At 45.1% G+C, this 23,036-nt stretch overlaps 1 protein-coding gene across 1 annotated transcript in view; it reads left to right on the top strand.

Moving 5' to 3' along the window:
* The window catches only part of CD58 (CD58 molecule), a 336,400-nt gene that overhangs the window by 3,676 nt on the left and 309,688 nt on the right, over positions 1–23,036 (top strand). The window lies entirely within an intron of this gene.

Below are 23,036 nucleotides of genomic sequence, written 5' to 3'. Positions count from 1 at the left end.
ATTATGTATGTATTTATATATGTTTTTCTCACTAAATATATTTTTGATAAAAGAGTAAAATAAGTTTAAAAAAAAAGCCAAAATATGTTTGTATCATTTTTATTTGTGGTCCTAAGGTTTGAGTGCGAGACGTGTTATTTTCATGCACTGAGGCCCGGTGCAAAATTTTCTTTCCAAAATACTTCACTGGTTTATTTACATGGTATTGTTCGGAGTGCCAAAAGGTGGTACTGGATGTGTTTACAGGATCACTATTGGGGTGTTTACATGGTTTGACAGTAGTGTTGCAGGCTTCTGATTGTGGTATTGTAGGCGCTTGATTGGGGTTGGACATAGTTGGGGAGATGAGAGTTCGTGTAGGAGATGTTACAAGGTCTTGTTTGGGTTCTTACAGAGTGTGGAGTAGATTGTTGCAACAGGGTCTCAGATGCTGTGTCTCAGGGCCTTTACTCGAATATATAGCATGAATTAGTTGGTATATTTAGACACCAATATCCTAGGAGTTGAGGAGGTAATTGATATCAAGGGCGCCCTCCACTCAAACCAAGCCTTTTTCAACGAAGCCCTTGATAGACAAACACACTCTATTTCTCAATTGTAGAGCATCCCTTAATCCCAATGGGCTAATGCTTCAACCAAGTCTGGAGACCGGGGACATTCACACCAATCCACTTCCGATAATGTGAAAAAAATTAAATCTGTTTAGGAAGTGCCTCACGTAAGCGACCACCAAGAGTTAATTGGCTGTAACTTACCAATTTGCTCGCTCTCTCATCATTGAGAGCTTTTTTAGAATTGGAGGAACCAACAATCAGACAAAAATCAAAGACCTGTTATGTGAGTCTGTGTATCCCTATCGGGTATGTCACATATACCATAACCTCCCACAGTACTCTTAAAAGAAGGTGAAGTTTCTTCATCACAAAAAAAGCTAAAAATGAGCTACTTATGGCATTTAACTTGCGTATTTATTTTTATGCCCACACATGATTAAAAACAACCAACCGAGTTTGGACCATTTTAATGTGAACGTCCAACATGTTTCATTGCCAGCCCATAAATTACTGACAATGTCATCAGGGCATGAGGACTAGTGATCACCCCCATATGCACCTGAACTGTATTTCACAAGGAAATAAAAAGGTAGACAGACAACATATAAATGAAATAAATGTGTGAATCAAATCCTGCGGGGAGTCACTAATACCCCATTAAAGCCAAACATCAAGAGAATATTTGCCGTATGTTGGGCAGGACTGACTGTACCGGGAATCAGACGTTTCTCTGGGAAGCTGAAAGAATAGGGGACCATTTTGCAGAAGCAGGAGCCCGTTGTGTTACTGGGGGGCCCGTTTTCTAGCCGTGCTGCAATAGCAGCCCCAGTAACAAAAGCAGCAGTGCTTCACACTTTCACCCCCTCCTTCAACACTATTGTTATTCACCGATATTGTCAGCACCCAGGCGTTTCTCTTGTGCATTCGCGGTGGCTCACACAACCACGCCCAATCATTGCGAGCTGACCCCCATTGGGACATACATCTTTGTCAATACTCGTATAGTCCAATACACCTAGGGAAATCAATATATTGCACGTCATTCACCCTCCATATCTGCAACCTGGCTTTACTTTCATTCCATCCATGTGCTTGCGGCGGCTCAAAGCGACCTCTCAACAAACATTACATCACATCCCACAGTGGGATGAGAGTTTTATCGCTACGTGTGTAGCCCCATCGGAAATCTAGGGTGTCAACCACCGCCAGTGTTGGCACTTAGGCCCGTTTCTCAACTCGGGGAGTCTCAGATTTAAAGTGAAAAGGAGGCGTATCCTTTTCTATGTGCAGACTCGAGCGCTGCCTGATCACAGGTGCCATCTTGGAAGGATAAGCGGATCGCGATCCCGCTCCATTTGGTCCTCCACCTTCTAAGTTCACCCATTTTTAAAGTCCAGTGTGTTGCTCCACTCACTTATTCACCACCAAGAAGCCAATAGGGGAACAATCCATCCTCCATTAATATTTTATATGCATTGAAAGTATCTTTTCTAACAGTTTGTGTAGGGGATGTGTCAATATCGCTAAAGTCCTGACTACAACCGCCCCGTCAAAGCAAGTTTCACATATATAAAATACTAGCTTACCCGTCGCGCGTTGCTGCGATCTCAGAAGAAAGGAAATTTAAGGAAACTTGTTATGATAACATTCAATTTACATTGTGTCATTTTTATTGAAACTTATTCATTTTAATATGGAAAACATTTTAAAGTGTTTTAATTCTGTTTATTTATTCGAGTGCTTGTGGATACACAGTATTTTTTTGTTTTTCCGCCTGGTGCGTACACGAATAAATCAGGTTTTCCGACGCGTGAGCTGGCCACATACAGTTGTCCATGTGAGAAGCACGGATTCTCCAAATGTAGTCCACACACTTGCAGCGATTGCCCTTGTGCTTTGTTGATGGTCATTGCAAAATCGAGTCGCACCGGAAACTGTAAATGTTCAGTATTGGAAAGATTATGAGGGCCCTAGGGGCCAATATTTAACACATTTTTCATTTTTTTTTTGCCAGAAACCTTTGCGGGAGTGTACTCAACAACTTCCCAAAGTTTCATGCCGATCGGATGAATGGTGTAGTAATGCATAAAAGACAAACAGACAGACATACTTTCGTTTTTATATATATAGATGGTATTGGTGGCAATACAACCAAGGACCGTGTCAATAGTGACTGTTTTAAGAACCAATAACCCCATCAACAACGGCTATTCCATATTTGCATCCGAAGCTTAATGGATAGGAAAGGTTGGACTCCACATAGGGGGCAACCCTCCCGAACTGCCATCAGGATAGTATCTCACTGGCCCGTGTTCTATGTCCAACTGTATTAAAAGAAAATCTGATTCAGACGACATTATTGTGTGTGTGGAGATCCACTCCTAATGAGTCAGCTGTGATCCCCAAAGATGGACCAATCTCTTAATCGAGGGGTGTTTTGACTTCACCGCTTCTGATTCCCTCAATGTGGTAAAAGCCGAACCCCTGTGGAACACGTGATTATCCCGGAGTTCATGCCACTCCACCAAATCAATCAGGCTCCTCTGATTTGTCTGTTCGTAAACACTCCAGATGTCTTCTTTTCTGAGTAATGCCTCTTCTGCTCCTGCACATCTTCAGTTCCTCAAGTACCGTCCATTTAAAATCTTGTGGGCCATGATGTCCCTGTTCCTGGAAATGTTTCACCAAGCTGTTCTTGAATCCTGACTTTCACTTTGTGGGTAGTGAGACCCATGTACTGCAAACCACTTCTGCAGATCAGTCTGTACACCACAAAACTTGAGCTACAAGTGCTGAACTTAGTTAAACCACATATGGCAGTTGTTATCCCATTAACCGCAGTGCAAAATCCGCTGCGGTGCGGGCGTTCTAATAGGTGGGCGGAGCTGCGTCGGCCAACGGTCGTGCACAGCACCAGGGAGGTAGTGCTCGCGTCGGCCAACGGAACGGGTTAAGGACAACACTTTGTGATACTACTGTCCGCTTACACACATTGCAGCTTCTGCACATAAAATGCCCTGATGGTAAGTTCAAGGAGCTCCTCTGGTGATCTCTGGGACGGGAGTGGACAACTCTGTCCCTGAGATTCAGAGGCCGGCAAAATGCAATACGTGGCGGTGGCATTTTGTTAGAGCCAACATCAAATGTATGCCAGTTTGTACACATGATCTGTGTTATTCTGGTGGATAAAGGATCAAACATTGAAACGACTTGGATACATGCATTATTGTTTTTTCTGTTATTTTCCATCAGTGCTGTACGGAGCATATTCAGTGCTCTTTTTCACAACCGGTTAACCACCTTTGTCGAATAGGCCCTCTGTTTTAAGTGCTCAGCCAATATCGTGGACTGGGTAACAAAGGTTTCTACTTCAGTGCAGTTCCCTTTGTACCTACATAAACTGTCCCACAGACAAGTTATCCCTCAGAGCCCTGGGGTGAAAGAATGAATAGTGCAGAAGTGAGTTTCCGACCTTGGGTTTTTGATTCACGGCTATGAGAGTGGGCCTGAAAATAAAGACGCAAGATGTATGCCACACATAACTCATTTTTAGCCTCATTGTGAGGAAGAAACTTCTCTTTCCTTTATGAGGATTTTGGGAGGCTATGATATGTGTGACATACCTGAGAGGGATATACAGACACACACCTTCTAACATTTCTTTGATTTATTCTGGGTGTTGGTTCTTCCCATTCTATAGGAAAGCTGCCAATGATAAGAGAGCAAGCACATTGGTAAATAACAGCGTATTAGCTCTTTGTGGTTGTTTATGTAAGGAACTTCCTATATATATTTTTTACATTTATTCACACAATCAGAAGTGGATTGGTGTGAATGTCCCCGGTCACCAGACTTGGTTGAAGCATAACTCACAGACATAGGGGTTGTCTCTAGATGGACCCTAGCTCAGGACCCTCCCTGAACATTAGTCCATTGGGATTAAGGGATGCTCTGCAATAGAGAAATAGAGTTCATTTGATCTATCAAAGGCTTAGTTGAAATTGGCTTGCTTTGAGTGGAGGTCTCACTTGATAAAGATTCCCTCTTTAGCTCCTAGTGTATTGGTTTACCCTTTTGTTTGTCGTATATAGCGCAAACTAGACCAGAGACATCGGGTATCCGAGCACTTTACATGAGCACCAGTTTCGTTACAGATGGACGCATTCATTGTTGTTAGGCACGGGGAGATTAAGTGATTTGCCCAGAATCACAGGATTTTGAGTGTCGTTGCTGAGACTTGAACCCTGTTCCCCAACTTCGAGGTCGACCGCTCTAACCGCAAGGCTACATCCTCGTCCCTGAACGGTGGCTCAGCCGTTAGAGCTCTTCGAAGGTCGGAAATTGTGAGTGAAAGCGTGAACAGCAATGAGGTGATTCAATCCTGAAGCGACTAACCACAATTCAGTGGACCCCAAACAGCATAATTAAGAATATTAGCCCATGTCTTGTGGCATAAACATACTGGTGGTCTGGACAGTAGTGCCGTAGCTATTACAGACTGCGGCTCTCTTCTGTTTGGGGTTGGTGCAACGGGACATTTAGCTAAGATATGGAAAGGAACTGTTTAGCTTTTACAGATGATCTGATCGCACTTTTACCAGATACACTGTTGTTACCAAGGTCCCCCACGAGGGATGAATGTGGAAAATTGTCTACTTATAAAAAAGCGCCAGATACAAGCGGCCCTACATAGGGCGTTGATGACAGAAAATGTGCATGCCAACGCTGCTCCTGCTAGTCAGCTGATCCAGATAGAGCCAAGTATTTTCATGTAGGACAGGCCTTTCCGGTTAGACTGGAGTTAACATTACTAATAAGTGCACCAGGGATTGGCTAATCCTCATTATAAATCCAGCCAAACGTGAGAAATGTTTCAAAGAAATCCTTGATCTGGAAGAGGTTCTAAAAAATGACTCTATTATTGCAGATGCTAAGGCACAATTAGATCACATACAGAGTGATTTATCAGAGTAGAACACATACATAGTGAACCAGAATATAAAAGGACTCAGATGAAATCTAGAGAGGTTCACCCACGAGTGGGCTTTCGTATATATAGAGGACAAATACTACCAGATGGAAACCGGCCCTGCACAGAACTCACAGAAATCGGGTTGGTTCACTAGGAGGCTTACTCCATAGATTCTGGACCTTTGATAATACCAGTAGTGAGGGGGAAGCAGCCTTCTTCTTCGATCAACACTACAGTTCCCTGTCGGCCCCAGAATCACCAGACTGAGGATTTGGGTGTTCTCTCGACAACTTTTTTTTTTTTAGGACAGGACCAGCAAGGAAGCCGAGGGAGAGCCAGAGTCCGAGGCGGACCGGACCCCATTTGTCAGAACAACTCCCCCAGAATAATACGCAGTTCGGGGGAGGGGCCCCCAATGAATCCCTTAATTGTTGTCAATCTATCTGACTATGGTCTTCAGAAGCTGAAAACCAGATTTTGAACAAAGGGCTGGGGTTTATTCCCACACCACAGCACGATCCCTTTAAGTGGAGGATTACATTTCTGAAACTATGCGAAGATTTTGCCTCCATAAATTTTTCATGGATAAACCTAGGGATCCTCCATTGGTGTTTTCGCCTGACCTCGACCTTCAGGAGGACTACTAGTGGGAATCTTTCTGTATCCCAACCAGACAGTGGGCGGAATACACACGGTGGAGCGTGGGCTGACCATGTCATTTCTGTGGTCTGCATCCATCCGCGATCTTCCTCTCCGTACTTTAACAATAGAATTTTAGCAGTGTATTTCAGGTTTTCTGCGGTACCAATTTTCCCAGACAATCAAATGGTGTTAAACAAAAACAAGCATTGGCAACGCCACTAGGACTTGCTTTTGGGACCTTTTGGGTTCACTAATGCTTTTTGGCAGCAAATGAATGAAACATTTCTAAAGCTCACTGCTTCCTCCATAGATCTATCCCAGCACTGCAGAAAGGGGCCCAGCCATCTATCCAGTGACTTCATTTCAGAAAAGGAAAGTTTGCTTCACACTGTATTTTCCTGAGAGAAATGGGACGTCTGTTCCAGAGTTTAGCTGCTACGTAGGTGTAAGAGTGTCCTCCTTTTCTGAAACTATGTATCTTAGGAGGAAAAGATTAGAAGAGTGAAGGGCTCTGTATGTTTGGAAGGAACAAGCCTGTCTTTTAAGTAGCTGTGGTCCTGCTGATAAAAGTCTGTATGAATTAGAACAAGACCCTCAAGCAGTACTTTAAATGGGCCGGTACTGAGCACCAGCACTTTTTTTATTTTGAGAGGGAGAGTAGCTACACTTCTCAAGAAAAACGTACTTTTAAATGTAGAGTACCGGCACTTCTCAGAAACAAGCAGGTACTCTGCTACAGAGTACCTGCACTTCTATTTTTCCATTCCAAGCACCGGCCTTAAAGTGAATGTGTGTCTCCGTTGGCAGCCAGTGATGTTTCTTCGAATAAACACATTTTTTAAAATGAGTCTTTCTGTAGAGTTTTGTACCCGCTTAAATGTACGTAACCTGTACAAAGGTAGTCCTAAATATCAAGCATTCACATAGTCCATTCTGGCTGTAATCAATGATTGTACAAAAAATAGTATTTTCTGGTGCCAAATGGGACCAACTTTAGTTATTTGCTCAATGACCTTAGTAAAGCAAAGCAGGGCGAATGCGGCAATCTACAAAATGCTGTGCAGTATGGCAAAAAAAACAAAATATTTGTTTAAAGAAGCGGTTACTCTGCCACAAATACTTTGTAGGCGCACACGTATGTGGTTATGCATGGGCGTGCATGCATAATTACGCATGTGTATGGCTACAAAATAATGCTTCTGCTATTTTTTTTATTTACCGGTCTGAGAAAGATCAATTTAAAAATAATTAAATGTAATAGAAATAGCGCAAACACACTTTTATTTAAGTTGGAGGGTGAGTGAGCAATTTGCTGCCTGGTCCTTTATATATTAAAAAAAAGTAAAGGAGTAAAAATAGGAAGTGGGTGGCGTGGAAGATGTACATGAAGGAGAGTAACACAGAGACAGGGGAGAAGAACACAAGTGGGGAAGCCTCAAGGAAGGTACAAGTTGGTAGGGGAGAAGGGCATGAGAGCAAGCTTGAACATGACAGAGACCGCAACACAGCCTGGGGATGGATATTTGATAGGAAAAGAAGCACACGACCGACAGAGCTGAAAACCCATTCACTCTGATGGTGTGCCGGAAAAAAAGTAGTTCCATAAAAGTGAGCAGTGGAATGATACAAGTCATCCAAGCCATAGGTTGATAAAGACACTATGCTCCAGAGGAGGGACACATAGAAGATGAAACAAGATAGAGAAGGAAATCCATCAATTTAGACACAAGTAATAAGAGTGACAATAAAGGCAACCAATGGTAAGCAATGGTGCTGTAAGTTTTTGAAAAGCCTACAATAGGTGTTTTCCAAACAGGGAGCTTGCATTGTCTGTTAGGCTAGACTTAAAAAAGGGGAGACCGTCAAGGCCCAGTAAAGGATTGTGGAAAGAAAGAGAAAGCAGGCATGTAAACCAAGGATTGTGTAAAGAAAGAGAAAGCAGGCATGTAAACCAATCTAAAACCAAAGAAAATAGTTCTGAAAGAAGCCAGGGGCTTCTTTAAGGTCTGTTGAGAGGCAGAATGCCTCAAGAGTTAATTAATGAACAAGACAAGGATGATATTCTGGAGTTTTCATTGTGTATTCATGAGCCCAAGGTGTGTATTTGTGTCCTACTGAGCGATCAAATAGTACTGACACTCAAAAACAAGAGAGTACTACATAATTAATTACAAGCAAAACATGTCCCCGGCATTAAAAAGAATAGCTCTAAAGCAAACATCCTTCGCAACTAAGGACAGCAGTCAAGCACAACCTTAAATATGTAAACAATATTTTAACAAAATCATTAAATGAAATCAGCTTTAATAATTTTATTTATTTATTTGGTGTTTCATATAGCGCAAACATGACCCAAAATAGGGTAACAGAGTGCTTCACATTACACATCTTTCAACTTAGGACAACACGATCTACATCGAAATTTAGTAAACATAATCAGTGTACAGCAAATCGCTAGAAACAGTTATGCTACAAGGTTCTAAATAATTATACATTGATTTGTGAGAGAAACATATATACTTTAACACTCCTATCTCTGTCCAACATGAACGTTAGCGGTCAAAGTCTGGTAGCTTGTATGTGAGCTCAGAGGTCGTCTGATAATGTCTAGTCTACTGAAATTATGGAAGGAATTTGCTCATAAAAAAGGATTTGGGTTCCTGTTTGAAAGCAGCAATGGACGATATCCTTCTAATGTTCGAGGGGAGAGCGTTCCGAATTCTTGGTGCTGCACCAGAGAAAGCTCAGTCATACGTTTTTTTCTTTAGGAACAGGGCCGGTTTCAGTAATAGTTCTCCATGACTCCGGGAAACTCTCCATCCTCCTAAGAGTGTGATTTTTTTTTTTGCTAAGTACATAGGTGTTTTGTAGTGTATCGCTTTGTGCGTGATACAAGCCATTTTTAGTTGCATTCTTGCTTCATAAGGCAGCCAGTTGAGCGCTTTCAGGTGAGGGGTGATGTGGTCGAATTATCTGGAGCCAGTTATAAGTCTTGTGGCTGTGTTGACACAAGCTTTTAGTGGTGCTGTTGAAATCTTGGGTAGACCAGCTAGCGTAGTGCAGCCGTACTCGACCCTCGATATGGCTAACTCCTGGACTGCTGTTTTCAGGTCGGAGTTATTTATGAAGGGTTTCAGTTTTCTGAGTTAGCTTAAGTTAAAACGGGTGTTTTGCCGTCGTGTTAATGTGTTAGCATGATCAGGTTTTTGTCTAGCGTAATTCCAAGAGATTTGGTCGAGTCTACAACCATCGGCGTTACAGTTTAGTGCCGTGATCTGTTTGGTCCACTCCAAGATATTCGTAGCGCTTTTCTGGGGGGAAATCAGAAGGAATTCAGTTCTTTGCTGGATAAGCTTGAGGTGATTACTAGTTAGCCAATGGACGGTTTTCTGTAGAGCCTGGTTCATGACACCGATTCTTTCTATCAATGTGATCTGGATGTAAAGCTGTGTATCATCTGCGTACATGTGGAAGGAGATGTTTGCTTGTCGTAAAATTTCTGAAAGTGGCTCAACGTAAAGATTGAATAGAACAGGGGATAGTGTTGAGGCCTCTGGTACTCAAATATGATTTCTGGATGATGCTTATAGAGTTTGATTCACTATGAATTTTTGCGAACTGTTCTCTAAGAACGAGCTAAACCACTTTAGGACTGCACCTTCTAAGCCCATACTTTCTTCCAGGCGTTCTAGTATTTTTGGCATGGTTTACAGTGTTGAATGCCGATGAGAGGTCGAGCAGGATTAGGAGAGCGGTTTCGTTGCGGTCGAGGGCGAGTAGAGCATCGTCCACGATGTGTAGAATTGCTGTTTCAGTACAGTGGGCCAGCCCTTGATAGTATTTCATGTCGAGTGGACACTTATCACCAGGATCGGCTCTTGGCATGGGTGAAATGGGCCAGGGCCCAGGGCGCCGATCTTCAGAGGGGCGCACAGAACTGTCTGCATGAAGGTAATGCAGACAGCAGCAACTCTCTTACTTGGCTTTAGGGACTGCTTTTAAAGTGCATTCATCATTATGTTTACGTTTGGGGATTTATAGAGTGCAACATCTACTCATAGAGTGTCCCGGATCTATAGTGGGCCCAGATCCTTTGAATCATGGAACTTAATAGGTAGACCTGAAAAGCCAGCTTTTGGGCAAACTTTTAAAAGCCTGTAACTGCTGTGCATTCAGTGACAGAGGTCAAATGTCTGGCTCTGTCTTCCAAGGGAGCTTGGTGTCTACTTTTCTTTTATGGTGTTCCAGTCTTTGGCAGCCAGATAAGTCGTAGAGACCACCTACATCTTCTCCTTCCAAACTTGGGGACCAAAAGAGAGTTAGAAGAGCTACGGGATCGAGATCGGATATAGGAGACGGTCCTTTCAGATAGCTGTTGAGGGGCAGAGTGGTAAAAAGCTTTATGTGTCATAATAAGTTCTTGACAATGCACCCGCTCTTTGATGGGAAGCCAGTGAAGCTCTTTCAAGTACGTTTGGATACGAGTTCTTCTGGGCAGCTTTATGCAACTCACACAGTATTTAACAACCCATCAGCCTCTGTTCCTCCCCTTCTATTTTCTACTCACCCCTCCTACCACACACCACAACCCTCGCATTCCACTCCTGCGCCCTCCAAGAACAACTCAGAAGCAGCGTGACTAATGGAAACTGTGAGTGATTCTTGTGAGTTGCTGGAGGTGTTTCTGTTGAGAGGCTAGTCTCATCTGTGCTATAATCAGCCACAAACTGACCTATGAAAACAAAAGAGCCTTTCTGCTTCCTCGTTTTATTCGTCGGCTGCAGCAAAGGTGCCAAATGTACGTCTGCGCCGGGGGGCTAGCTTGGCATAGGCCGACTCTGCTTATTACTGGTTTTATTGGCTTTTAACCCCTTCGATGCTGATGACGAGCTCAGCTCGTCATCAGCCACGGGGGCGTGTGCGGATGACGAGCTGAGCTCGTCATCTAACGCGGCTTTTTTTAAAAAGCAGCGTAGCGCAAAAATATGCGCCGCAGCGAAGAGGTTAAGTCTCAGGAAATGCAGGGCAACCATTTCTTTATTACAATGCATTTTATTGACCGCGGCGCTCACACGTCTGTTTCTGTGACTCAGTTCTGTTTACTTTGTGCACTCTCAATGAAATGATGGTCTTCTTCTGGATGGTTTGTGCCTCTAGTTCTAGTGCACATGCCGCAATATGGATGGATTACTTTTTAGGATTTCTTCTGTGTCTGTTGGGCAGCTCTGAGGATGGGCAGCGAGAAATAGTCAGGCCTCAAAAAATCCACTCGCCCAATCGCTATGGTCAGTCCGATTTGATCAGGTTAAGCTATTTTTAGGAACTACTGCTCTGTTCTGTTGACTGAACTTGACCTCAAAAGGTAAAGGTGTTCTGTTCATTCAGAAAGCGAATGAGCATTAAAGAGGTCTTTAAATCTTGTTTTTATCTTGACTCCTGCTGTCTGTTCAATTACAGAGGTCAAATGTCTGTTTGTCTTTATACTAATTGCTGCTTATCTTACCCTGAAAAATAGTGTTTACTTTTTTCTGTCTCTTACTACAGTTAAAGGATTTTGTAAAGTGAGCTGTCTGACAATCAATGTGAAAGATAAGGCTGTGGGATATCAGTTTTTTTTAACACACATTTAAATAGCCAGTAAAACAAGCATTGGAAATGCAATAGGTCTCGCAGCATTAGAGTTAGTGCTTTTAGAATTGTTTATGGGTTTTTTTTGTAAATCTTTAGCATTTTTGTTTCCTGTAGCCAATGCTAAAGAATTACAAATAAAAAAAGCCATAAACAATTCTAAAAGCTCTAACTCAAATGCTCCGAGACCTATTGCACTGTGTGAGGGTGAGGGGTTGAGGGTGAGTGAGGGTGAGGGTGGGTGAGGGTGAGTGAGGGTGAGTGAGGGGTTGAGGGTGAGTGAGAGTGAGGGTGAGTGAGGGTGAGGGTGAGTGAGGGTGAGGGTGAGTGAGGGTGAGTGTGAGTTAGGGTGAGGGGTTGAGGGTGGGTGAGGGTGAGGGGTTGAGGGTGAGTGAGGATGAGTGAGGGTGAGTGAGGGGTTGAGGGTGAGTGAGGGTGAGTGAGGGTGAGTGAGGGTGAGTGAGGGTGAGGGGGTGAGGGTGAGGGGTTGAGGGTGAGTGAGGGTGACACAGACAACAACCGCTTGTGTGCTGGTGATTTTCTTGGTTCCCGCCCCCTATAACTTTTTCTTCAAAGGTAGCGTAACTACATGACATGGTGCTGTGGCGTCATTTCGAATATCCGGGAAACAAGCATAATGCGAAATTCCAGAAATGAGACGAATTACGCCAGTGTGACTTCAATTTACCCCAAATATAGTAATTATCATTATTCCCCCAACTTGATATAACAATATGTGGCATGTGGGGAGGGCAGTTCTGCCTAAAGGCAGCCGCCACACCCAGCTGGGACATACATAAGCCCCGAGGCCCCAGAGCAGGCGTGCGTCCATTAAATGCACCGACTCCATTCTTAATAACGGATATCTTTAAAATCTGCCCGCCAAGAAACAAGTTGGGCCATCAGCGAGGGTAAAAACACCGCGACCTGCCCCAAATTACCAATAGATTATGAATCGTTCAATGGCGCCTTTGGACAGCGGGCCCAGGTGACGGGACTCCTGCTGGTTTAAAGGGCCAGGCCGGCTCCGAGAATCTGACACCGGAGAAAGAATGCGCCTTCCCTGGAGACTGCAGGCGCGTCCGAAGAATGCGTTTAATGGCGAACACAGAACATGTTAATGAGATGAATCCACCCCCGGGCGGGCTGCGTCACAGCAGTCATTAGAGAGCGGAAAATGTGAGAGAGCGTCTGTGAATGCGCGGCTGTGACGTCACGACACCGGACACCAGCCTTCGAAAGCAGACGGGCTATGATGATGAGAGTAAAACATCACACCCATGGGGGAGAAGGCTTGCCAATCTGAAGAAGCATTGGCAAAGACAACAGGACATTAGAGCTTTTCGCCATCATGTTGCAGATTAAAGTAGGCGGACGGGTGAAATGCACCCGTGGATGATAAAAAAAATGAAACCTGAATGAGCATGCTGCCTACTTAATTTATGTACAACACATACCTTAATCAGCATTGTGTTTGAAAAACCGGAAGTGAAGTTCAGTTTATTGGTAGCCACGGTAGCGTAAAGAAGGCGGGGAGGGGGCGGAGCGGGGGAGAGGGTGTTAAGCAGCAGGGCTGCCTGATAGAGTGGAGAGCGGGCGGGCAGAGAGAGTGAGGGGGCGGAGCGGGGGTGTGGGAGGAGTGCGGGAACAGACGGGAGGAGAGTAGGAGGAGTAGGGGAGGCACGGCCTAGCGGCCGTGCAATCAAGAAGTGAGGGGGCGGGAGAGTAGGCAAGGCAGGCGGCTGGGGCCATGTGCACGCGCTTTTAAGCTCAATGCGCATGCGCATTGAGCTTAAAAGTCACGGGCACTGCAAGGAATCGCCACGATTCCTTGCAAGTTAGATAAAGAGTCGATGAGCCCCCATAGTCTCGCTTGCTCGATGCGCATGCGCATCGACAGGCGAGACCTAAAAACTAGTACAAATATTTCAGAGTGTATCAGGAATTACTAAAGCACTTTTTTTGCAATTCAGCTGTGTGATGAAAAGATTTAAATAATGGTAAAACAAATCAGAACACTTTACTTGGTGACGTGCAAAAGGCCAATATTTGCAGTAACTCAATTTCCGATCAGTAAAACCGCAGGTCACTTGGGCATTTTGTGATTATTTCAATCAAAGAAAATGTGGTGATAACAATTGACAGTCTGCTACCACTTCATGCTTTAGTTACATATTTATTAAAAGTGATACTTTTTAAACATGATTTGAGAAACATTCTTGCCCCTGCCCTGATGACAAGGCTGTTAATAAACTAAGGGGCAAGTCAGAGGTCATGTGACTCCTATATGTGGCTAGATTTGTTTATATATGGAGCAAAAGTTTATTCTATTAAATCAAGCAAAATATTTTTTGGTACAGCAGACATGCTCAACTAACATATTTGAAGGTGCTAGCATATGTGATAATGGAAAAAATGGAGGTTCCATAAATTAATATATTTGCTAGGATCACAGAAGTTAAATCCAGTTTATGGGTCAAGAGCATTACAGTTAGATCGAATAGATTATTTAAGTCACTAGACCTGCAGGACTGGTGAAATTTTTTTTATTTTTGAGGCCTGATAGTGCACCAACGCATAAGAATGGGTTGAATGGATGCTTGTACCAGGAACACATAGCACGTGGAGCACCAGATGGGGCTTATGGGACCGCGCTTCTTTTGTACTGACTGCTGCATGTACCCTTGTCATTGCACCTTCCAGAGCAGAAGACAAAATACAGAGTTCTCTTTTTGTGCAGCCCCAAGAATGACTGTGTTCTGTACGTTGCAAGGATTTGTTAAAGAACGTAAATGCTTCAATAGGCAGGCACCTCAGATGAGGCTCTGACGACATGTGCGCGTTAGAGGGATAAACTGCGAAAGCCCTGCATTCTCACTGTAACATTGACACTGTTTGTTGTAGTGCATCGTGTGGCATTCACAAGCATGGCGAGCAGGAAGCTAATACCTGTGAATACTGCCTTTATTTTATGTTCAGATTGAAAACCAAAGTAAACATGTATTGGCAAAGCTAATAGATCTCATCTGTGAGGCCTATTGGCCTGCCAGTGCCTTTTGTTCATACCGGACAGTGTGCAGGAAAATAAAAGTGCAATGATGCAGCTGCATAATTTTGTAGGTGTGCTTACTATTGGCTTTGTAACTGACATTTGCTTGCTTTCTATTTGGGAGCGTTATTTGTTTTAGGCTGTCAAGCATGTCTTTTCCCCTCCCGTGGAGCATAGCCTGCTTACCATCGCTCCTTGTATTCGTCCACCAGTTCTGCTTTCTGTAAACAAGCCTTTAAATCTTGTTCTTATCTTGTCACATTTTCTGTGCTTTCAGAGACAGAGGTCAAGTGTCTGGCTCTGTCTTCCAAGGGAGCTTGGTGTTTACTTTTCTTTTGCCTACTTCAAAGAGAGAGGGTTTATGGGACAATCTTGCTGGATACTGGGACAGGGAAAGGAAAGGTTTTATCTAGCACACAACAACATTTTAATATCTATAAATGAACTGTACAAGTATTTCAGAATATATCAGAATTAGGAAAGTACAAAACAAGCACTTTTTTTTGTAATTCTGAAGTGTGGTGGGAGCTAATATTTTAATACGATCAGCACAAATCAATACACTTGGAGATGCCATTTCCACACATTCTCATTTGTGCACTGGATAGTTTTCAATAAAACTGTACGTGCAAATGTAATGGTCCTTTTGATTGTGTTGTCAGTAATGCAAATGTGCTACCAAACCATGCATAGTCCACTCTACGACACTCACTTTACTCCACACTTTGCAACAATCCACAACACTTCGCTCTATGCTACTCCAATCTACTCCACTCTGCCCTACTTTACTCTAGGCCACTCTACCCCACTCCCCTCTACAGCACTCCATAAAACTCCACTCACATTTCACACTGCAACAGTCCATTCAAAGACACTCCGCGTTCAACACTCTGACACCCTATGTCGCTGCTCCATTCTATGCCACTCAACTTTATGGCACTTAACTCCACTCTTCTCCACTCTGACACTTACTTCCACTCTATGCCACTCCATGCCATTCTACTCCACGACTGTACTCGACGCCATGCCACTCTTCTCCACTCTACAGTATGACACTTTACTCTATGCCACGCTCTTCTACTCTACACTCCTCCACTCTATGCCCCTTCATTCTGCAACCTCCACTCTATGCTCCTCCACTCCAACATTGCACTCTACAACACTCAACTCCACTCTTCACAATTCTCTCTACTCCACTTTGTGACACTCCACCCTGACATTCTACAACAACTCCACTGTATGCCACTCCACTCTACAACACTCTGCCACTTCACCCTTCGGCACTCTACTTCGACATGGCACTCTACGCCCCTCCACTCAATGCCACTCCACACCACTCTGTGCCACTCCACTCATTGACACTCTACTACATTACTTCACACCACTCTATTGTATGCCACTCCAGTTTGCGACACTATGCACTCCACTCCAGTCTACACTACTCAGCTCTACAGCAGTCTACTGCACTCTACGCAATTCACTCAGCATCTCTCCACTCTGACACTACACACTGCAACACTACTCCGCCACGCTACAACACTCTGCTCCACTCCACTGTATGACACCTCATGCGACTCTACTGTATGACACTCTAAGCGACTCTGCGGCACACTGATACTCCACGCCCCCCCCCAGTCTACAACAATTCACTCCACTCTGCCCTATGCCACTCTAATCTATGACCAGTGCTTAATTTGAGCTGGTGGTTTTTGGTGCTTGGCACCAGCATTTAATTGTCAACATTCTATGCCATGCCACTGTTTGGCACTCTACTCCCCTCTAAGCTACTCTATGCCACTTTACACCACTATATGACACTCTATTCCACTCTTCGCCTCTGCACACCACACTCCTCTACGCCTCTAACCTTTAGCCATGCTGAACAGATTTGCAAAGCCAATCGCTCTTGCAGAAACGACTCCTATTGGTGTTGCCAATGCTTGTTTTTATCGAGCAGTATTAGATGGATCATGAATTAATGAAAAAGGGCGTTTATGTAGAAAGTGAAAGGCAAAACAGTAATTTGCTGCTTGGAACTCCTAAAATAAACTTAAACAAGCATTTATAATGCAATGGTCTCGGCATTATTAAAGGTAGAGTAATTGGCATTGCTCATGACTTTTTTTTTTTAAATCATAAATAAATAGCATTGTCATTTACATTGCCAATAGCTTAATCGTTCAATAAATGGCATTGTTATTTACAATGCCAATAGCTTAATCGTTCGCATATGCATGACCTATTGCATTTACACCCACACAGAGCCCCACACACACAGAGCCACACACACACACACACACACAGAGCCACACAGGCCAGATAAAACGCTCACAACAAGGGAACAGGGGGCAGGAAAGCAAGCACAACCAAAGAGGGGGCAGCAGAGCAAGCACAACCAACAAGGGGGCAGGAGAGCAAGCACAACCAACGAGGGGGCAGGAGAGCAAGCACAAACAACGAGGGGGCAGGAGAGCAAGCACAAACAACGAGGCATTGGAGGGTGATGTTACATCCTACCTTTGGAAACTGATGTGCTTGTGCCACCTAAGGTAGGCCTCCCTTGATGGCGTGTTGGTCCACCCACCTAGACCCAAATGGCTTGACCTAAGACCTATGCTTCTTCAAAACACCATGCTTTGGAACTCTCCTGCTGCCTCTTTGCCCGGTGGTCGTTACACTGGTGCCCTTTCATTCTTTGGCCTCCTGCTAGAGATCTGAAGCATCCCTGATTGGCCTCTTCACCTGGAGACTGACCTCAGAAACCACTTCAATAGGCTGAAGAGCTTCGTCTCCAAAGAAGCTGTGGTCTATACTCAACTGCTATGCAATATATATTCAAAAAACATTAACAAACGCAATAGAATTAGTGTAGGCGAAACCTATTGGTTTTGCCAATGCTTGATTATTTTTGTGTGTCCAAGTTTTCGTTAAAGTGGTCTTTAACATTCAATCTGGTTCCTTGCCTTGTTTTCGCCTAGCACAGCGTCGTTACTGTTTATTTCCGGCGCGTTACATCTTTAACCCAAGTGATACTTTTGCATTTTTGTGGGTTTTTATTGTTATGTATACACAGGTTTTAATTTACAGGCTTGCTGTCACTCTGAACCTGCCATGGATTTACTAGAGTGTGGTACTAGAGGCCGTTCGTTATAAGAGCCAGGCTTCGGCGCTGAGTGAACCGGGTTGCAGTATCGCAGTCCGTCGCTAGAGGTCCCTGTAGAGCCAGGCTCCAGCACTGGCTGAACCGGGGTGCAGTGTCTCAGTCCGCCACTAGAGGTCCCTGTAGAGCCAGGCTCCTGCGCGATGTGAAAAGGGTGCAGAATCGCAGTCTGTTACTAGAGGTCCCTGTGTAGAACCATAATACAGCGCTGGCTGAGCCGGGGTGCAGTGTCCCAGTCTGTGACTAGAGGTCCATAGAACTAGGTTCCTGCAGAATCGCACAATGAATAGAGAGGCCCCCTGTAATGAATGCAGGACAGACAGCAGGGGAAAACAAGAGCAACAAAACTATAAAGAGTCTGCCCTAGTAAATGATGGTTAGTGGCTCACAAACAACATTGAGCTCACCAGAACACACAATCAGGCCAAACGATTGATCAAACTACATATAGAAAAATTGATATTTTTATTCTCGTTTTAGCTTTGTGGTGCATCAAAGATTTAAATAACAATACAATTTATAACATTTCATATTTCACAAGGTTTCCTAACATCCCCAACTCACCATCTCAACAATCATTCAACATCATCCTTTCTCTTCACTTATACCTCCTTTCACATTCACACAACTCAACACACGAAACACAGTTCATACAACATCATTATAATCAATTGACAAGGTAATGCATTTAGGGACCCAGAAGGGTCTTCTCGGCAAAAGGCCGGAGACCCAGATCAAATTAGAAGGATCCGAAGAAACAACGCCAACGCGTGTTTCGGTGCTTAGGCCAGGTCTTATGGCTGCACCTTCATCAGGGCTTGTGCGTCGGTGGGGTGGGGTAGAACAGAACAATAAAACCGGTGGTTTAACCTAAGATAATAAGAGACACAATAGCCACTTGTGTGCTCAGCTGCTGATCATTCCCAGCGTTCGCGTATACATTAGTGTCTGGTAATGGTGATGGTACATTTTTTCTTACTGGGGATACTGGGCAGGAACATTGGCTCATTAAAATATTAGGTAAGACCTCTAAACATCCCGGGATTACCAAACGAAGGAGTGCAGCAATATATATTGCCAACACAAACTTCGTGTCCTCGAGAGGCAGCAAGCCCCGTCCTTTTCAGACTGGGGGGGGGTGTTTTTTAGGTTTGAGTGACTGAAGACGTCACAGATAGAAAGAACCTAAAAAACACGCCCCCGAATCCGAAAAAGACGGGGCTTAAACGGAGTGACGCCCCTCTCCTTCAATGGCTGGCCAGCATTTACGAGGAGGGGCGGGTTGAAACTCCCTAACTAAAAATCATTAAATCTTCGGACCGAACTGCGCAAGCGCAGCCTACGGTCCTCAACCTAAAAATAGCATGCAAGGGAGAGCAACATAGGGGTGGGGAAGAAGCACACAAGCAAGAGAGAGTAACACAGGGGGCTGGGGGGTATGGGAGAGGAGCATGCAGGGCACATGTGAGGGGTACATGTGGATGGACGCCGTCCACCTACTATTTTCACAGGGTGGGCGCCATCCAGCCTGCTCACTACTTGATAACTCTGGCCAGAGTGCACAGAGTATTTCCATTTCGTGGAGTCCAGAAATGTCCTGAAAGGGCAGTCGCCGGCCCACTGCACCTGCCTGCTTGAGACGCAGCTTCCTGTCTTTTATTTATTTTATGCGTTTTTATATAGCGCGGACTTTACCCAAAGGTGTCGGAGCGCTTCACAATAGGAACAGTAATGATACATGAGGAGAGAATTACAAGTGAACAAATTACACAAGCAAACGTTAAGTTACATGAGGCAAAAGTGACAATTGTGAGCAAACAAAATACAAGAGGTAGCAGGTGTGGCGCGCGAAAACCCTACCTATGACAGCCCTGCCCTGCCCTTTGACAACTCCCACTAACCCCGTGACCTTGCCGGGCTTCCTCCCAGCATACACTGCGAGCCTGTGACCAATCCATGGTCATATATCAGACGTCACTCGGTGGGCGGGTGTGCACCTCTGCAGCCCCGCCCTGCTTTGCCTTTTGTTTTTCAGGGCGTCCCACCTTCTTTCCAGATGTGCAGACGGTGAAACTGGAGACCGCGTTCCAGCGGCAGCGTCGGCTCAGCATCCCGTGATTCCGGGCTCGTGCCTAAGAAATCCAACATGACCCAATGTAACCGGTGCTCATGTAAAGCGCTCCAGTGTCCCTGGGCTGAGCTCGCGCTATATAAATCTGCACAAAATAACTGCAGTTTTCTCACCCGTTTGGCTTACGTCAGTACTTTTTAAGCACAATTTAAAAAGTGTTGGTTCTATTAATTGAAGATGTATAACTCATTAGTTCGTGAACATGAGAGCACACCGTCGGGAAATAAATAAGAGTCGTGCCAGAGCTGCTTCGAGGAAGCACAGCCAGCGGGGTTTGCAGAGTCCTTAAATGGAGTTGGAAATGGGGTGGTGGTGCCTTTATGTACGAGAGTTTCATGCCGGGGAGCGAACCAAGGTTCAGCAGGGAGCAGCTGCATGTCCTGCTCTGGGGTGAGCTCTGGATATCTCCTGGATTCGAGGGGAGCGCCATCTCTGTGCCCCCGGAGGACCGGCCACGCGGCAGGACCCACATGTGTCATTTCAGCCCAGTTGAAACATAAGATCGCTTGTTGCTTCGCCGTTGGCCAGTTCTGCTCTGTACGTCACGTCACGCCCGGGAAGCAGTGAGGGGCTTTGCGATTGGAACTGATCAGCAAATGAGGCTGTCATTTACAAGATCAAAATGCGCAATGAAAGCCTGTGGTCCTGCTCCTCAGCAAGAATCGCCTCAGGAAAGGGGACAATGTTTATTGTTCTGCTTTCCAGTCCAGAGAAAAGGTATCATTTGAAGTTGTTTTGTGTGATCCGGGACTCGGCAAATGTAGTTAGACACCAGCTGCATTCACCTTTGGGCTGTTCATGCCTTCGGACCGGGACCTGAGCAGCTTTCAATACCGCCTAATACGCTCAAATGATAGACCTGATGACATGTGACATCACGTCCTGTGATGTGCACCATGATGTCACTTCCTGTGGCGGTGTGCTCCATGATGTCTCTTGCATACTGCCTATCTTGATGCGCTAGCAAGCTGGCTCCATGAATTAGACACTCGCCACCGACATTGCTGCGATCCTCAGGTTCCAATTCAAATACCAGCAAAGGATGACTCGGCCCTTCTCTTGGTGAGGTCGACGAGTGGAGCCGTATTAACTTGGGTCGTGGTAACCCCTGTTGTTAAAAATGGTACTAACCTACTAATTGTTAATCTTTCGGTTCCGCAGTAGTGTGCTACTCGTGCAAAAAGTGCTTCAATGCTTCAACAGGGGTCGTAAGCGCTATATAAAAACATTTACAGCTTACAATTCTTAAGAAAAAGCACAGGTGCGGTTTGGATTGCTACATAAAACGCTGTCATTAAAAGGTTAAATCTTTCATTGTGCACATTAAAAGCAATGACGTGGGAAAAGAGGGGTGTGTGGGAATGTTGTAAAGCAATTAAATGAAGCCGAAATCAGCTGCCGAGGGCTGTGTAAAGTGAGAGATTACGGGGGGATGCGGGAGGACACCCAGAGGCATCAAGTAATGCTGGAAGTCACTTTGCCGGGTGTCCAGATAGTCCGTGATAGTGGTGACTTGTAGCTTCCCATGTATAGGGAAGTCAAGTGGCTCGTGAGAGGGGTGCTGAGGCACGTTGTGCGCACAGTGCAGCACGTGTGCAGTAGAAGGAAGGGTGATTGATTTGAGCCACTGAAGCCTGCACCATCCATTGCCGCTGTCAGTGCCAACACAGCCACGAACCATCACACTCTTATATGTGACAGTTCTACCTATTCCAGGCGCCCAAAGATCTAAGAATGGCATGGACGGCAGCCAATCATAATTTTGAATGTATTATTGACTCGATAAACAACTATTGCTCTTGTCATCTCTAAATGAGACAGACAGCGCCGTGTACAGACTGGTACAAGCCCCAGTGTTGACAATTAGGCTCGCGGTGCCGAGTACCGGAAACCACCGGCTCAAATTAAGCACTGGTTTATGCACACTGGCTGTTCTGGAGGGGTGAGGTGACTGTCGAAATGAGGGTGATGACTTTGGTTGGGACTCCGGATTCGTCAGTGGTGATGTGAAATGAATTCCTGTGACGAGGGTGTGGTTGCGCTGCGGTACGCTAATGAAGGGAGGTGTGTGGAAGGGCCCGTTGCCTGTGACGGGTCCCAAGGTGTGCCTATTAATGGTCGAACAGGTTCTGCAGGAGCAGGACCCAGGGGTGCTTACCTTGGGGCTCGGGGCTGTCTCCTTGACAGCCAGGGGCCTCGCGCTCAAGAGTTTCTATTACACATGCGCACCGCCACCGAGGCAGCCTTAGCGCCGAGAGAGGGAAGGGTCTGTTCACTGCGGGAAGCCTAGGTCCCGCCGACACCCCAGCAGGCAGTGGGGGATTGTCAACACCACGGTGGGCGGGGTGCACTGGCCCAGGCAGAGGGGGACCCTGTGTTGGATGAAGGTGCATGTAGCAGCGCCATGTCGCTGAGGGGCGTCAGTTGCTTTGGAGCACACAGGACCACAATTCCCAGAATCCACTGGTTTTAATGTAAGCCCAGGACAGGAAACAAGATGTCCTGTCGCTATGCAGCGACGCAGAAGAGGTACATTTGGAAGGGTGGAGCCGGATCGAGAGAGAGGCACAGAATGGGTGGTGCAGAAGAGATGACAGGTGCAGGAGGGAAGTTAGAGAGGTACACAGAGGAGCTGATAGTGTTTCTTTTACGGTGGTTATTGTTGGTTATTGACTTTTAAAGGACAGGTGATGTTTGAAATGACATATGCGCAACTTGATGAAATATAGTGGTAGCCATTAGCAAACACACATGTGACTTGGAGTAGGCTGTGCTTAGAAAGAGGAGGCATGCATAGGATGGAAAGAAAGGAGAGGTTCATTTAAAACAAATGGAGAGGCAGCAATTTGAAGTTTCAAGTCGGGGTCAATTTTTATTGGAAAATCAGAGGCGTTGTTTTC

The sequence above is a fragment of the Lissotriton vulgaris genome, chromosome 8, assembly GCF_964263255.1.
Source record: "Lissotriton vulgaris chromosome 8, aLisVul1.2, whole genome shotgun sequence".
Classification (NCBI taxonomy): Eukaryota; Metazoa; Chordata; class Amphibia; order Caudata; family Salamandridae; genus Lissotriton; species Lissotriton vulgaris.
The sequence above is the reverse complement of the archived record's forward strand: the minus strand, read 5'-3'. Positions and strand labels throughout refer to the sequence as shown.